The sequence below is a fragment of the Leptonychotes weddellii genome, chromosome 2 (assembly GCF_054177405.1).
Source record: "Leptonychotes weddellii isolate Sample4059 chromosome 2, ASM5417740v2, whole genome shotgun sequence".
Taxonomy (NCBI): Eukaryota; Metazoa; Chordata; class Mammalia; order Carnivora; family Phocidae; genus Leptonychotes; species Leptonychotes weddellii.
Window position 1 is genome coordinate 169,428,113 of NC_138370.1, and position 18,460 is coordinate 169,446,572.

The window sequence follows — 18,460 nt, forward strand, 5'->3', positions numbered from 1 at the left end:
TGCCCGAAGCTCTCACACATTTCTGATGTTTCTGGGGATGCCACATCTCTAGCTGATTTAATCTCATCAGCTTATTTTTTTTTTTTCTTTCCTAGATGAGCTCATGTGCAGGGGACACCATTTAAACATGATTGTTTCATCTCCTGATTTTATTATTTTATTTTATTTTATTTTATTTTATTTTATTTTATTTTTTGGTTTTGGTCCCAATGTTATATGATTTCCCAGCCACTTTCTGGACTTTTTCTAACCAAATAGGCATGGAGTATCATGCCCATTTTACAGATGGTAAGAATGAAACAGATCAAGTGGCTTGACACATTGCATTATAAATCAGGCCACTTTCCTTTTCCTGTCTGTGTCAGGACAGAGCATGGTGCATGCTGACTGATTGTGACGTCCCGGCTGTGTCCTCAGGATGACCGAGTGGGTGATGGTTGCACCTGCAGTCACGGAGACCTCTGACATCATGCTCTTTGGGAAGTGGAGCATCGATGATGTGCAGATCAATGACATTTCCTTGCAGGATTACATAGTGGTGAAGGAGAAGTATGCCAAGTACCTGACCCACCGTGCAGGGCGCTCTGCCACCAAGTGCTTCGACAAGGCACAGAGCCCCACTGTGGAGCGCCTCACCAACACAGTGATGATGCATCGCCTTAAAAATGGCAAGCAGCTCATGACCATGCGCACTGCCAAGCATGCCTTTGAGATCATCCATCTGCTCACTGGTGAGAACCCCGCAGGTCCTGGTCCATGCCATTATTAATCGTGGTTCTGGGAGAACTCAACCTGCATTGGGTGACCCCGAACAGGGAGGGGTCAGGCCATCGACGTGTCCCCACTACGCCGTGTGAATCAGGCTGTTCAGCTGCTGTGCACATGTGCTGGTGGGGTCGCCTTCTGGAACATCAAGACCACAGCCGAGTATCCAGCAGATGAGCTTATCATGCAGCCAAAGGCTCTTCCAATTCCTATGCTATGAAGAAGGATGAGCTGGGAAGTATAGCCAAGCTCAAGCTTTGATCGCCTGGACTGTGGTCCCAATAAACCTGTTTGCCTTTGGGGGCAACCTCACACGTACACATAATATATATATATATATATATATATATATATATAAAATATATAAAATCCATGTATGTATATATATAAATGAATATTATATATATAATATATATATAATGCCACTTTAAGCATTTCCAGCCTCACCCCAGTACCCCAGTCTGGGTGCAAGCAGCAACTTGTCTCTGTTCTGAGAGAAATCTCTAGAATAATTCTCAATTTTTTGTAAAAGAGATTTCAGCCAAGAATCTGAAAAATAAGAGAAGCCTGGTAAATGGGTCAGACCAGTAACAATTATTTTGTTGCGCATCAGCCTTTCCCATCCCCCTCCCCCCAATATAGCTTGAGGGCCTTGAGGGGAGGAATTAGGATTTACTCTTTTATAATAGTTCCTGAACCTTATGCAGCACCACAATTGTGGTAAACTGGGTAAGTCTGGTCTTCTTCAACCTCTTCCCAGCACCTAGAATAAGACTAGCCATGGAGTCCTATGCATTAAAAAAATGTTGAAGGACTGGCCAGAAAACCTGAGCTCCCTCCCTCTCCAATTGCACCTCCCTCCTTCCAAAATAGACTTAACCAGAAGGCTCTCCCTGCTCATGTCTCAAGTAAATTACTATAGGTGTTACTCTCTTTACCTACCTACCTAAGTCAATAGGAAGAAAAAAAAAATACAAGAAAAATGATAGGAATAAAAGGTGACGTGTTTATATGATGTTTTAGATCATATAGAAGGCTCTCATATGCAAATCTCATTTAAGTTTTCATATGTTACACATTCAGAAAGGGTTCAGTTAGGTGACTAACAAGTCATTCAGCTGGAAACTGATCCTAAGATGTCTAACTCCAAACCCAAATAATTTTCAGTCTTCCTTTCCCTGAATTATGGCTGCCTACAAATGCAGGACCATCTGTGCTGAAAATAAAATGCTCTGGATAAATGCATGGTATTTTTATCTTGTTGTTATCGGGAAGGGCCTAGTTAGCCCTGACTGAGAAAATATTTTTATTTGAAACTGCTTTTGACCTATCTTTACATATATTAAATACAACTATTGACCCATTGGAAAACCCAGAGTGGTTCTAAATAAAGATTTTCATTTTCCAGGTTGTACCATGATAGTTTGTCTTCCAGAATAAAATGACTTTTTTGGAAGCAGGGGAGAATTGATTTCTTAAATCTGACCCAGACGTCAGATTGGTGTGCTTTATTGTATAGTCTAACTGAATGCTTTCTTAGCAGGATCTCCTGTTACTGGAACAAGGAGATTTTGCACAATTTATTCATTGAAGCAATGGGGGAAAATAGGCCAGACCACACAGCTGGCTTAGAAAACGATGTAAATGCATTTTTGTTCAGTAAACAATTGAAGAGGGAAAATAATTTCCTCCCGAGCCAACAGAAAGTGGGAAAGGACAAACATTTGCTCTTGCCAAATTCAGTGTGAATTATTTATTACCTGCTACAGAACAGGGTATGTGAATAATATTGTAAGAAGCAGCAAAGTTCTGACACCTTCTCAAGAAATAGTTTGTAAATATTTTGTAAATAGTTTGTAAATAGTCAATAAATTATCGCACATCAGTCATTGCAAGGGGGTGGGTCATGGGCAGTTGTGACCATCATTATACTCTCCTAGATTCTGCATTTTGGGAGGGGGGAGATTTTTTTTTTTATTATGTTATGTTAATCACCATACATTACATCATTAGTTTTTGATGTAGTGTTCCATGATTCATTGTTTGTGTATAACACCCACTGCTCCATGCAGAACGTGCTCTCTTTATTACCCATCACCAGGCTAACCCATCCCCCCACCCCCTCCCCTCTAAAACCCTCAGTTTGTATCTCAGAGTCCATAGTTTCTCATGGTTCGTCTCCTCCTCCGATTTCCCCCCTTCATTCTTCCCTCCTGCTATCTTCTTCTTCTTTTTTTTTTTTTTAACATATAATGTATTATTTGTTTCAGAGGTACAGGTCTGTGGTTCAACAGTCTTACACAATTCACAGCACTCACCATAGCACATACCCTCCCCAATGTCTATTACCCAGCCACCCCATCCCTCCCACCCCATTCCCCACTCCAGCAGCCCTCAGTTTGTTTCCTGAGATTAAGAATTCCTCATATCAGTGAGGTCATATGATACATGTCTTTCTCTGATTGACTTATTTCGCTCAACATAATACGGGAGGGGGAGGAATCTTAACACTTCTCAACATGCTATTAAGAAATGAGTGGACCTGAAGCCCAAAGACCTGGCTTCATTTTGTAGCTGCGTCGTCTCACTGAAAATTTCTGAGCTTCCCCCCTCCTGTTATTAAGCAGGCTGAAAATATCTACTTTTTAGGGTCGTAGTGAGAATTAAGTTAGCTAATAAAAGTGAAAACTTTTGCAATACCTGATCCATAGTATTAACACCCACAGATCATTGATCCCTAGTGACAACATTTTTTTTAATTTAAATATCAAAGATATCATTTTTCTGATTTAAATATGGCTGAGAAATAGGTGTTTCATGTCTAGGAAGCTGATATCATAGCTGCTCCTACAGTGGACTTGAAAGGATGTAACAGTGATACATCAGTCATTCATGTATTCTTTCACTCCATCATCATTAAAAAAGATTTAATTTATTGTCCACTGTGTGTATGGCACTGTACCAGACCCTGAGATATATTAGTTAACAAGGCAGACAATAAATCTACCCTCCATAGTCTACTACCTATAGGCTACCGTTGAGGGGCAGTGGGGGGGGGGTGGTTGTTATACAAGAAGGGCCTTGGCTTCCTAATGTGAGAAAGATAGCTTCAATGGCCACTGTGAACAGTAAAGGATGTTCTGAAAAGGGCGTTTAAGACACCTATCCCATCATTCCAGCTTGCAGTCACAGAGTACCAGGCTGAGATAAAGAGACTGCCCAGGATATGACAGCTTTCCCTTCTGATGAGCACCTTGGTAAGCTACCATGTTAAGGAGAAGCAAGGGTTCACTGGCAATCAGATTATAAAAGTTCCACACTTAAAACAGTGTTCTTCAAGCAAAAACAAAAGGAAAGTATAAGATCTCACTTCTATTAATAATAAAGACTCTATAGCAGAAAGTAGATCCAAGAGCACAGTGATGAAGACAAACTTCAGACAAAGATGGAGTTTTAAATACATGATGCAGGGGGATTGGGGAATGATTTTGGAAAAAAAGATAAAATTACATTCATATCACACCATATACAAGAATAAACTCTAAATGGATTAGGAACCTAAATATAAAAAATGGAACCATCCGTGTACTATATGGGTGAATTCCCTTTTAATTTCAGACTAGGGAAAGGCTTTCTAATTATGACTCAAAATCTAGAGGCAATAAAGAAAAGATTGATAAAACTGACTATACAAAAATTTATAAAAATGCATAACACAAAATATCATAATTAAAATCAAGAGATAACTGAAGAAAAAGAGTAAATATTTGTAACATGTACCATATCCAAAGGTTTAAGAAGCCTAACATATAAGGAATTCTTAAAAATTTAAGGACAAAAGACAAAAATAATAGAAAAATAGGAAAAAATTTGGACAGACAATTCACAAGAACATATAAATATTGCTTTAATTTATGTAAAAAATTTCAAATTAACTAATAGTCAAAGAAATGCAAGTTATAGCAATGCTGAGTTATCATTTTTCACCTCTGAGGTTGACAAAAGACTTAAAAGTAGGAAAACAAATGGTGTTGGAATGACTAGACATCCACATGCAGAGACTGAATCTGGACACAGACCTCTACTCTTCACAAAAATGAAATCAAAGTAGATCATAAACAAATATAAAAAATACAAAACTGTAAAGCTCCTGGAGGATAACATAGGAGAAACCCCACCTCACTTTAGGCATGGTGATGACTTCGTTGACACAACACTAAAGGCATGACCCATAAAAGAAACAATTGATAAGCTGGACTTCATGAAAATTCAAAATGTCTGCTCTGTGAAAGATACTATAAAGAGAATGAAAAAACAAGCCACTGACTGGGAGGAAATATTTGCAAAAGACATATCTGACAAGGGACTGTTATTCAAAGTATAGATAACTCTTAAGTGAGAAAAAGAACAGCACAATTTAAAAATGGGTGAAAGACCTGAACAGACACCCCACCAAAGAAGATAGAAGATATATAGATGGCAAATAAGCATATGATCTTAGGGAATTGCAAGTTAAAACAACAAAATACCACTACTCATCTATTAAAATGACCAAAATCCAAAACACTGAGAACTCCAAATGCTGGCCAATGAGGATGTGGAGCAATAGAAACTCCCATTCATTGCTGGTGAGAATGCAAAATGGTACCACCGCTTTGGAAGACAGTTTGGTAGGTTTTTTTTGTTTGTTTTGTTTTTACAAAACTAAGCATACTCATACCATATGATCCAGCAGTCATGCTTCTTGGTATTTATCCAAAGGAATTGAAAACTTGCTCCCATATAGCAACCTAAGCACAGACATTTATAGCAGCTTCATTCATAATTGCCAAAACTCAGAAGTAGCCAAGATATCCTTCAGTAGGTGAATGGATAAAAAAAACCCCTACATCCAGGCAATGGAATATTCTTCAATGCTAAAAAGAAGTGAGCTATCAAGCCATGAAAAGACCTGGAGGAATATTAAGTGCATATTACTAAATGAAAGAAGCAAATCTGAAGAGGCTGAAAAGACAAAACTATGGAGACAGCAAAAGGATCTGTGGTCATCAGGGGCTAGGGAAGAAGGAGGGATAAATAAACAGAATATGGTGAATTTATAGGGCAGTGAAACTATTCTATATAATACTATAATGGCAAATACATGTCATTATATATTTGTCAAAGCTCATATGATGTACAACACCAAGGGTGAGCTCTAATGGAAACTATGGACTTTGGTTATGATGTGTCAGAGAAGGTTCATCAATGGTAGCAAATGTAGCGCTCTGGTCAGGGACATTGCTCGTGGGGAAGGCCACCCACGTGTGGGGCCCGGAGTATATGAACTCTCCATTCAATTTTAGTGTGAACCTAAAACTATTCTAATAAATAAAATTGATTTTAAAAGTAGAGTAATACATCCTGTTGGTAAAACTGTGAAACAACGTTCTCTTCAAATGTTATTGGCAGACATGCAAACTAATACAACACTTCTTGGGGGGAATTTGGCAAGACCCAACCAACTACCTACACACTTATATTCAGAGCACACAATTCCATTCCTAGGAATCTACAGCATGGAATATACATGGATATGGACAAGATTACTTATTACATCATTGTTTGTTATGAGAAAATACCAGAAATGACCTAAATGCTCATTCAAAGAAGAATTATTGAAAAAAAAATTCAGTACATCCACACTATGGGATAATATGTAAGTATAACAAAAAATAAAGGAAGACCTCTTTTGATTAATACGATGTGATTTTCAAAAGTTACTGTTAAATGAAAAAAGCAAAGTGCAAAGATTATATAAGCTACCTTTCACGTAAGAAAGCAGAGAATATAAGAAAACACATGCACGTACTTTTTGCAAAAGTTAAATAGGGAGGATAAACCAAAAACTAAAGAGATTGGTCACATGCAAAGGATAGCTAAGAACAGGCTGGACAGGAGCTTAGAGTAGGAACAAGTGGTTGTATAAGGAGAGAAGGCCACTTCTCTGTGTGGACCTCCTTATGTAGCCCTTACTCTTAGGAGCATAGGACTATTTCACAAACCCCCAAAATAAATCATTAAAATCAACCAGAATGCCGGGGAATCCAAAGTGGAGTAGAAACAACACCAAATAAACTTAATCACATTACAACAAATAACAAAACCACACTGAAGGGGCTGGGGAAGCAAAGAACTGACCTACCTAAGCAACTTCGAAAAACTGGAATTTGGACAAAATGTTTGGTAAAGCACAAGATAATAAGAACTGCATACAAATATTATAATGCAGTAAAATTGTTTCTCATAGAGATGTGGGTTAGCAGTTCTAAAACTACTCTATGTGTGCAACAAGATTGTGTAAGGATTATATATTGTGCATGATGAGAACCAGATTTCTTGCAGCCACAGAACTGGGGGAGGGGTGGGCACATGGTACCTCTGTGCACTGTTGTTGCAATTTCCTATGAATCTGCAATTATTTCCAAAAAAATGAGATAAAAAAGAATGACAAAAGCAGCAAGAAGCTCCAAGGACAGGGTTGAAATGTTTATTCTGATTAGTCCAAGGGGCTCTAAAGCATTTATAACCAATCACATTTGCTTTCGTAAAGAAATGTGTGTAAGTGGGAGAGTGAGTGTGTATGTGTGAGCATGTACATATACACTTCTACATATGCATAGATATATATCAATAGAAAGATGATAATTTCACATGAGTTTTTTCCCCCTGAAGTTTCTTATTTTTCTACCATGAACATATGTTATCTTTAATAGGAGAAAAGAGAGGGAGGCATTTATAATAATGTTAGAGAAAAAATGAGGAATCACTTGTCCAACTTACACAATTTACCAGTGGGGAAACCAAGGCCCAGAGCGATCAAATGTCAGGGTCAACTTCTCCAGTGACCCAATGGAAGTGCCAAGACCACTGCCATTTGTCCAAAGCTTTATCCCTGGGACTTGTAACATCCTACCCTCAGGTAGAATCAATACTTTTCTTCCCCCAGGATCCAAGTCTCTATAGGAAATGTGAATGGCAGGGCGAATGTCACAAAGTGAACAATAGAGGTATGGTTAATATTTCAGAAAGAAATTTGATTGTTGAGGAGAAAACAGAGTTGGCAACCGGAAGTATGAAAACAGAATATCTCCCTCAGTAAAATTCCAGCAGAATGGTTTAAAATTCTCTACTGATGAACATTCTTTCCACATAAGGCAAATAACTAATTGTAAAAACACAGAAACACAAGTCTTTTAAAAGTCTCTGGTGTACTTTCATTTACATAGGACTGTTTTTTCCCCTAAAACTAAAATTATCTTAATTACCAATTTCTAAAATTAAATGCAAAAATAAAAGGCCACTCTTTCATTGAAATTCTTTAAGTTAGAGATCTTGGTTATTCCTTGAATGCAGAAACAAAGGGAATTTTAGAAATAAAGAAAAAAAATTTAGGCAGCTTGAAAAACCCAGTTTTCTTTGGAAATGGCTTAGAGTATTACCATAATAGGATAAAAATCATATAAAAGTATGATTGGAAAACAGCTATTTTTAATGTGTGAAGAAAATTCTATTTTATAAAAACTAGTGAGCAGAGAATTTTCTGAAAAAGTTATTTTGCTTTCAGATTCAATTTATCAATATGTGTTTTCAACAAAAATCCATGAAGCACCTGCGTGAGACTGGCTCCACTCCCATTCTGGTTCTGAACATACATCAGTGAATGAGACCAACAGAGCTTAAACTGTAAGAAATGCTTACAACTCCAGCCCTAGGAATTTGGAAAGAAGCCACGTTTCTCCCGTAGTGAAAGAGGGATTGTGATGAATGTGAGAAGAGCCAACACCCTACTTTATTCTGCACACAGAGAGAAGGGTACTCATACTGGCTAAAGATTCAAGCCCTTCACAGATAGCACTTTGTCGTAATCATGACCACCCACTGTAGTAGGTAATTTCTCTATTTTACAGCCCTAGAAACTATGATTCAGAAGCTTAAGTAACTAAATGGGGGGGTAGTAATTCTGATAGAGATAGAGACATTTAAAGAATGACAAGCTTGAGCAGGTATGGGAAAGATTCTTCACTCCCAATTTCATGTTGAAGAATTTCAAAAAATGAGTGAATGAATGAATGAATGAATGAATGACTAGAACATAGGGATTCTCATTCTACAGCTATCTCTCACCCACACAAGGGTAAGTTTCATGTTCTCCTTTAGAGAGTCAATGGTGGCCCTTTCAGTTCTGGGAAGGGCTTTCTACGGAGGTATTGAGCATAAGGAATTGGAAAGGATAGGATTGTGGGTCAGCTCCAAAGGAGTGGCAGGCAGGCAGAGAACGCTTCTTATTTCCAATTACTACCTTTGTCACCTGGTTGAACAGTTAACATCTTGGACTTCAAAACCTCATCCCGTAAAATAAAAATAATGAGATGTATCTCATTGTACAGTTGTGAGAAGAAAGGAAAAAAAAAAAAGCATATTGAATGCAATTGCCTGGCAGATACTCCGATCCTGGTTAACAGCACCTCCTTTCACAAGTCCTCACTTTAGGCCAGAAACGGACTTGACTGTGGGCTGCCTGGCCTGAAACATGCCCCCGGGGTGAGTGGGCTGTGGAGGGGAGAAGCTGAGGGAGTGGGATCTGGGTGGGCAGAGGCCACACAATCAAGGTTTTTGAGCAGTGCCACAGAAGTCATGACTGAATTTTGGTGTGGTCCTCTGAAGGTCTTCAAAGTCAAGCTGAATTTAATCCAGTGAGGCTTCACCTAGAAAGAGCAGATGGTCTTGATGGTTTTGCAAGGCCCCTTTTAGCCCTCAGGTTCTGTGATAGAATTTTCTTTAAAATAGCCAGCCTTTAATTTTTTTCCAGTACCTTCTTTTGTAAAGTCAGAGTGTGCAACTGATTGCTTACCTTCCATTGCCTCTCAGTGGAGTTTTTTATAGAATAATCACATGACAGCCAGAAATACCTTCAGACCAGGAGGGACACCAGCCGTCTATTCCTCTGATAACGTGCTTTGAGTGATTTCTCCGGGATTCTGGTACTTAACAAAATGTTACCATGGCATCATCCAATCTGTGTATTTATAGGAAGGAGAATGTGTGTACGTTACATATTTGGACTTGTTTCTTTCAGCGGGAGAAATATAGTCTCTGCCATATGTTTGCCGCACACATAATTACCTCAGCACTCCATACATCTAATTTTAAATATTTCACCATTCACAGAGCTGCAGGTTAAAATCTTCCCCTTGAGTCCAGATACACTTAAATCCCATCATCCTGGAACAGAAGCCCTTGGTGGGAGGGTCATTAATCAGATAATCACTAACTTTCAAGCGATCCTCTAAATAAACATTCCCTGTTTTGTGATATCTCCTGGAGCTAGGAGAGAAGGCCAAGGCTCCCATGTGGGTCCTGAGGCATGCACCTTCACGCCCCCTGGCATCCCCCAACCCCTACTCCTCCTCTTGGGTACATAAAGGGCTTGTTGGTAAGAATGAAAATTGTAGCTTCGTCAAGTAAGCTTGTGTCTTATGCCATGCTGTGCTCCACATCTTACATGTGTTACGTGATTTTACTTCTCACAACAGCTTTGAAGGGTGGGATTCTTATTATTCCCGCCTTACAAATGGGCACACGAAGGCTTAGAGGAGTTCAGTATCCAGTAAAGGACAGAGCTGGCTCTCAAGCCCAGATCTGTCTCTCTCTAAAGGGGATGCCATTTTGTTAAGTACTTTCAACATTCAGGGATTCAACCAAGATTATGGAAAGTCCTCCCAGCACCTGCTTTGACTCCGGGAATATCGTGTTCCACAGAGAAGGCAGAGTCCCCTCTCTCAGGGGACTAGTAATTCTGATAGAAGAGGACAGACAAGAAGCAAACAAGAAAACGGCAGGAACTCATAAAGGTTGTGATGGAAGCAATGCAGGGAAATACACAGGGAGAGCCCTGAGGCCACTTCGACTTTAGGTTTGGGCAATGAGCTGAGACCAGAACGAGAAGAGGATGGGCAAGTGAAGCTCCTGGGGCAGAACATTCTGGGCAGAGGGAACAGCCCGTGACCAGGGTGAGAACAAGCTCATCTCCCTACAAGTTCAAATGGAATGCCAGTGAAGCCAGAACCTCTGTGCAGGCGGGGATCCGAGTCGAGAGAGGAGTCCCAGAGGAGACAGTGACATGCCACACAGGTACTTCCAGACCAGGGTAGGGAGATCGGCTTCTAGTGAGCTGTTTGAGTGGCTCCTTGTGGAGCCGGAGGTGTTTTAGGGGAGATTTCCATCATCTGATTTGCACTTTTCAGAATTCGGGATGGTGTGTGGAGTGGGGTGGGGTTGGTGAGAACGGAAGCAAGAAGAACCATCAACCATCGCTACCACTGCAACACCCAGCCTGGCAGGTGAAGAGAGTGTTACTCCCACCTTCGTGAGGAGGGGCCAGGCAGGGGACAGAGCATGCTTCTCATCTGAGTTCTATCTAGAAAAATAAACCAGATCTCATCAGGCAGGGAAGAGGACAAGAATACTCCAGTTAGAGGGAATAGTGATTACACATGCATGGAGGATTCTAAGTACAGGGTATGTTAGGGAAAGAGTAAATGTTTGTCTCCAGACTATGGTGGGACCAAAAATGTTGGGAACAGACAACGCGGGGCCTTGAGCTTATATGGGAGGTCTCTCCGCAAGGGGAATGATGCCCCTTCATCCAGGTGGACAGAGCCCACACCAAAGCTCGTGGGAAGGAAAAGTGGAAACAACAATCACTTCTGCTCCTCCTTCCTGATGAGGCCCTGAGCTGCATCTAGAACAGTGTGCAGAAATGTCTGATCTCTTCCCTACTCCCTCACCCCACCCCTGCCACCCTCTTACAGGTCTAGTCTGGGTGCTTGCTGTGTCTGCTGGTGCTCCATGGGGAGGCACACCTGGTGGAAATTGCAGGTGCCCCACATATGACATGGTGGTCCAGACCCAGGACTGCTGCCAAGATTTTCACCCTGGATGGTTCCGTGCTAGACGTTTGTCACGGATCCTTGCTCCCCAAAGTGGAACAGCAGTATCAGTGTTACCTGGGAGTACGTTAGAAATGCAGACTCTCAAGCTCTACCCTAGAGTAACTGAATCCAACTCGGCATTTTAGCAAGATTCCCAGGTGAGTTGCATGCACATTTGAATCTGAGCAACACTAGTCCAGAGAAACATGTTACTGCCAAAGATAAGTCATGGCTGAGAAAGCTGGAAAGGGTCTGGAACTGTGCAGAATCCCACAGCGTGATGCAAGCTGGGGCCTGGGATTGGCAATGCTGTGTCAAGGGTATGGGTGGGCACTGAATCTTTTGACTCCCACCTCCAGCTATGCCTCTGATAAAGAGTTGTAGGCAGAGAAGTGTTCTTAGGGCCATGCTTTCCCTTCTTTGCCTGTGTCTACCTGTGAAAATACTTCTTTTAATGGATTCAAAGACAAATTTGTAAGGTTCTGCTAATAAATTAATTTCCCTGAAGAAAAACATAAGAATTACCCTTGATTGTCATCAGAAGAACTTCAAGTGCACTAAAAAAAAAAAAGAAGAAGAAGAAGAGATTTATAAAGGAAGCAAGAAACTGTCTAAATCACTCTGTGACTGCAAGAAATGTCCAGTGAGTTATCTGTTCATAGGGAACATTAGTCACTCTTGTGCATTTGGGGAATCTGCTTTTTTACTATGCTATATTACTGATACCCAAGTAGACATCCTCTTTCCTTGCATTATTTTTTTATAACCTTACCATCTTTTAACACACTATATAATTTCTTAGTTTTAATGTTTGGGTCTGAATATTTAGTGTGATCTCAGTCTGAGGTGGACTCGGGCTTGAGGTGTTGGGTCACAAGGAGAAAGATCAAAAAACCCTAAAATATTAAATTACCACTCGGTATATGTGAAATGTGTCTTTGAAGCTCGTGCAACTTTTTTGTTTTAATGCTGGATGGCATGTCACTCTGTCTTAAATCTCTGCAAGAAAAAAATCAATTAGCATCGTAGAGCTGGTAATTCTACACTGTATTCTGCAACAAGGGGAATGACAGAGAAAGAGCAATTTAGGCTGATAGCTACATCAACCGCAGTACAGTTGATTAAAAATTTAACAGTTTTTTCTGATGAATGTCCTAGCTCAGATTTGGAAAACACTGATGGATTTAATTTTCCACTGACTAAATAATCATTTTATAAGCCATGTATAATTCATGTAATGGCAGTGTTATGGGCTTGTTAAAAATGACTGCTACTAAATAGTTAACACTTTCTAGCAAGCAGAGACCTGTAAAGGATTATTATTGGAATTAGTTGGCACCCTTTAACTGAGAAGGGATTTTTGCCTTCTGAATCTTTAACATTAAAAATAGGTTCAACCTACAGCACAAGTAACACCCTGCCCCACTGCACCCCACCCCCACCCCAGTCCAAAAAATTCACAAATATGTACTGGGGAAAGCATGGGATCTGTTTAGTTATAACTCTGCTTTTCAGCCAAGAAACACTGAACAAGATCTTCAACTTTCCCTAGTTCAGTTTCCTTACCCAGAAATGCGGTAGTGGTGCCTATTAGAGAGGGTTAGTGGTTTTTTGGGGTTTTTTTTTGTTTTTTTTTTAATGCCACTTAATGGCATTTTTACTGAAATAGAAAAACCACTCTAAAATTCATATGGAACCACAAAAGACCCTGAATAGCCAAAGGAATGTTGTGCAAAAAGAACAAAGTGGGAGGCCTTTCAATTCCTGATGCCAAAATGTATTACAAAGCTACAGGAATACAAGCAGCATGGAACAGCATAGAGCCCAGAAATAAATCCAAGCATATACAGTCAACTGATATTCCACCAGAGAGTCAAGAATATACAATGTACCATACATGATACTCAACTTACTTTGTTAAATATAGTAATCAGCACACCTGCCGACTTCAAGGGAACTACTCCTTTATCTTAAAGTTTAAGACTTCTCTTTCCTATCTGGAAAAAAAAATTATGGTTCTAGTTTAGCTGGACCCATAAAGCTAATATAACCAGACAATGTAAGTTTGTGCTGAAAAATCAATTAGCTTAGAGGTCCCTTATTTCTCTTCCATACCCACGACAGATAATAAAACTAAATTGTTCAATTGGAATTTTCATCTACCATGTGTAGAGAAACCACAGAGGAGAAAGACAGTCCATCTTTCTTTCATTCAAGGAAGGCTTCCCAGAAGAATGGACCTTTTGTTGGGCATTACAAGATGCACGAGGATCCTGCAAATATGAAGAAGGGAGACAGGATGGTATCTTGTGCAGAGAACAATGCACAGTGACAATGAAAAGCTCCATGTTGCCCCAGCATCGTGTGAATGCTCACTGAAATTTTTCTCATTATCACACATTGAAGGAGCACTACCAAGTATCAGGAACTATTCCTGAGAAACAAAAGGATAAAGTCAGTTTTGATCTGTGCCCTGGAGTTCACGGTTGAGACAGATAGAAAGTCACACATACACATGGGGTGTGGAATAGAAAGTGCAATCCCAGCAGTGGGCATGTGTTGCCATGGGAACACAGAGACACTGAGTGACTAACTGCCTGAAGAAGGGAGAGAAAAGTTGTGCAGAGAATGACCCATGAGCTGTGATGAGTTCACCAGCAAGTGGAGAAGTAGGCAGTGACATCTAAGCAGATGGGGCTTCATGTGGCATCGAGCCTGGAGGTGGGGCAGTCCACAACTTCATAAGCCTTAGAGGATTGTTTAAAAATTATTAAGAATTACAAGATGGGGCGCCTGGGTGGCTCAGTCGTTAAGCGCTGCCTTCAGCTCAGGTCATGATCCCAGGGTCCTGGGATCGAGCCCCGCATCCGGCTCCCTGCTCGGAGGGAAGCCTGCTTCTCCAGCTCTCACTCCCCCTGCTTGTGTTCCCTCTCTCGCTGTGTCTCTCTCTGTCAAATAAATAAATAAAATCTTAAAAAAATATATTAAAAAAAAAAGAATTACAAGATGATGACAAAGAGCATTAAACCAAAGACAGGGCTCTTCTAAGTGTGACCTTTGTGAGGTCACAGGCTGCACACCCACGGAGTCATCCTGCCTATGGAGGAGTGTGCATGCAATTTACCCTGCTGTTTCATGTCAGGGTCCTTCCTCCAAATCCACCCTGAGGTCGTTAGAAGTGACTACAAGGTTGTTACTTTTCCTCATAATGAAACTCTGATGTTGGAAAACCTTCTCTCAAATGACTCTTGCTACAAAACCAGTCTAGGTAAATGCCATGAAACTGACTGCAATAAACAAGAGAGAAACACAAAGGAAATGAAAACCACCACAGAGAATTCAAAAGAAACCAAGAGGATAAAAACCCAACTGGAGTAACTCCTGTCATGCGGAGCGATTGTCTAAGATCAGAGGAGCTAAATGACTCCGTGAGTCCCAGAATTCACTCACGATAATTGAAAAACACTTTAGACTTTCCTGAAATCATTGCATTTTTCCCCCAAACATGGCTTGAAAGTAGATTGCAGGATAAACAGAAATACCATGAAAAATTGTCTAGGGATTAGAAACATAAAACCTTTTATGTTTCAGAAATAAAGGCCATAAAAACAAAGTATCTATATTTAACTATTCCTGTGGATGGTAATGAGGTATTTTTAGAAGAGAAAAAAGCTTATATGTACGGCCTTGTTTAGATCAGGTTAGATTACAATGTAATGACTAACCAACTTCAGATTTTATGGTTAAACAAAGCTTCATCTTATTTATGTGTGTGTTCTCTTTATTGCTCTGCAGAATTTCTGCTTCTTTGCACGGAATATGGACAGAGCACTTGTCAACTGAAGATTCAGAAAAGAAGGGTCAGTTTTTTTAAGGGATGTAGTGTATCATTCAAAATAAATTGGCATGGCAAATTAGTCTTGAGGGTGTTAGAAGAGGTCCCAGTCTTCTCGTTCTGCTACTGTGAGATATGCTCATTAGCTAAGCCACAGAACATCTTCTGCTCGGGCCTCAGTTTCTCTTTGATTCTGTGTGATGCTCTACACTCATGTCCCAGGCTCCTCTCAGCATGTTTACTGGTGGGCTCCCTTGGCACGTCCCTACGCCTACCCCACCTGAGCCCTCCATTCAGTGGTGCTTAGAATAAGAAGTGCAAGTTGACAAAGTGGTAGTTATGTTATTATAGCAATGATTAATAATAATCATCATTTACTGAACATTCACAGGTGTCTGATACAGGGTTTAGCATTTTACATGGATTACATGTTTCATATTTCATTGAACCATATAGCAACCCCACGATGTAGGTACTATTATTAGTCCCATTTTCAATTAAGGAAATTGAAGTCCAGACTGCTGTTTCCCAAGCTCACTCAACTGGTTGGTGTCTGAAATAAGATTAAAACCCAGCCAGCTAAACTATACAGTTTATATTATTAGCCCCTGGGTCAGTATTTCCCAAACTTTGATCAGTGCTGTACTACTGTTAAAATTGGTGGTCTTTAAACTTAAAACATTTTTCATCTATCCATTTAAATTACGTCTCTCCTAAAACATTAAACATCAATATATTAAATATCAATTGTTCATCCATATTCCCCCTACAATCATCTTGCCCACTACCTGGGTTCATTTGATCAATATTTATCAGGTCTATGCCAATGTGCCAGGCAGGACACATAGCAGGGAAATCGGGAAGGCAACAACCTTTGGAGAAGATAGAACAAAAGATTCTGCTGACAACCCATGAGGGCCCCAAGGAGATAGTCACTCTAGGACAGCGTGATTGTGTTGGGGTGCAGATTGGCTTTATGGGGACTGAGCAAGTGCCCTCTCAGTTGTGCTATGACTGTTTGGAGGCTTTTAGGACAGGACACCAGAAACCCAGAGCTAGACTCACTCAGCGCCAGTAGAAATGGTGCCCAGCTAGGACAAGGCTGGGTCCCAGGCTCAGCTCACTGGTGGACAAAGGGATTTGGACTTCCCTTCATATCCCCCTTCTGGTAGCTGGATGGTTAGCAGGTACCAGGAAGAAGCTCAACTTCCCCTATTTTGCTATAAAAAAATCCAAAGGCAATAAGTATGTGGAAAGGCTTAAAGTCCTCACCACTCAGAGAGAGAATGAAACCCATTTTCCATTCTCCAGCAGTTCCACAACAGCCAGGAAGCACAGAGATGAACATTAACAAGTATTCAAGTAAATTCCACTAGAATGGAAGCTCCCTGAGGGCAGAGAATTCTGTTTACTATACCTCAATGCTTGGAACAGTCCATGGCATAGGAGAGATGCTCAATAACTATTTGTTGAATAAAAGATAAATTAGAACAGGTGCCTGCCTTCCCCTGGGACAGTAAGTTGGAGAGTGAACAAGCAATCTGGGTAGCAGGTTCACTAATGTATTGTAAAGTCTTAATGTCATTTGATCAAGTGCGGACATTTCCTACAGACCCTGAAGACAGACATATCTGTGTCTTAAGAGTGTGACATCCAATCTAGTTTTCTGTTGGTGAAAGTTACTATATTTTCCCAGAATATCTGATCCATTAAAGTGCCTCTCCCTTAATAACAAAAAATTATTGGGGGGTTGCTGGTCTGAATGAATCACATATATTAAATGATTATTTTAAACTAAAACTAGGACTTTTTAAGTTTAAAAAGTTCTCCTTTAAGCTAGGACTTTTTTTTTTTTTTTTACAACAACCCATGAAGTAGGTACTATACTACCTCAATTTACAGAAGATAAATTAAGACCATTTCACAAACTTTTTTCAAAGCATGCAGCTAGTGAGTGATAGAGACAAGATTCAAACCCAGGCAATCTATTTTCTTAACCACCATATTTTATTGCCTTTTCAAAGCTAAAGAAGACAAGTCCAAAGCAAAATTGCAAGGTTGGCATCATTTACCTTCAGGGACTCACCTCCTTTCACCTGTTACCTTTTGTCCATTTCAGCCCTTAATATCTTTTGTCAGCCTCCAGGCTTTATCTAGAAACAGTCCCACCAACCTATGCTTATTTCTAACAGAGACATATGCCACTTATGAAAGCATACATTTTTCTGGGTCATGATTTCCCAGGTTCACTTCCAGGTATCAGCAGATGAGTAGGAATAAAATGGATCATTTTCTGAATGACATTTTTCAAAGTGCTAGAACAAACAATCCTAAAATTTCTATGGAATCAGAAAAGACCCTGAATTGCCAAGGAAATGTTGAAAAAGAAAAACAAAGCTGGGGGCATCACGTTGCCCGATTTCAAGCTATATTACAAAGCTGTGATCACCAAGACACCATGGTACTGACACAAAAGCAGACATATAGACCAATGGAACGGAATAGAGAACCCAGATATGGACCCTCAACTCTATGGTCAACTAGTCTTCTATAAAGCAGGAAAAAATATGCAATGGAAAAAAGACAGTCTCTTCAATAAATGGTTCTGGGAAAATTGGACAACCACACGCAGAAGAATGAAACTCGACCATTCTCTAACACCATACACAAAGATAAACTCAAAATGGATGAAAGACCTCAATGTGAGACAGGAATCCATCAAAATCCTAGAGGAGAACACAGGCAGTAACCTCTTTGACATCGGCCACAGCAACTTCTTTCAAGATACATCTCCAAAAGCTAGTGAAACAAAAGCAAAAATGAACTTTTGGGACTTCATCAAGATAAAAAGCTTCTGCACAGCCAAGGAAACAGTCAACAAAACAAA

The 18,460-nt window shown here is 40.1% G+C and overlaps 1 pseudogene; it reads left to right on the forward strand.

Annotated features, from left to right (window-relative positions):
- Nucleotides 1-368: 368 nt before the first annotated feature.
- On the forward strand, nucleotides 369-1,026 carry LOC102731062 (small ribosomal subunit protein uS7 pseudogene; annotated as a pseudogene).
- Nucleotides 1,027-18,460: the final 17,434 nt, after the last annotated feature.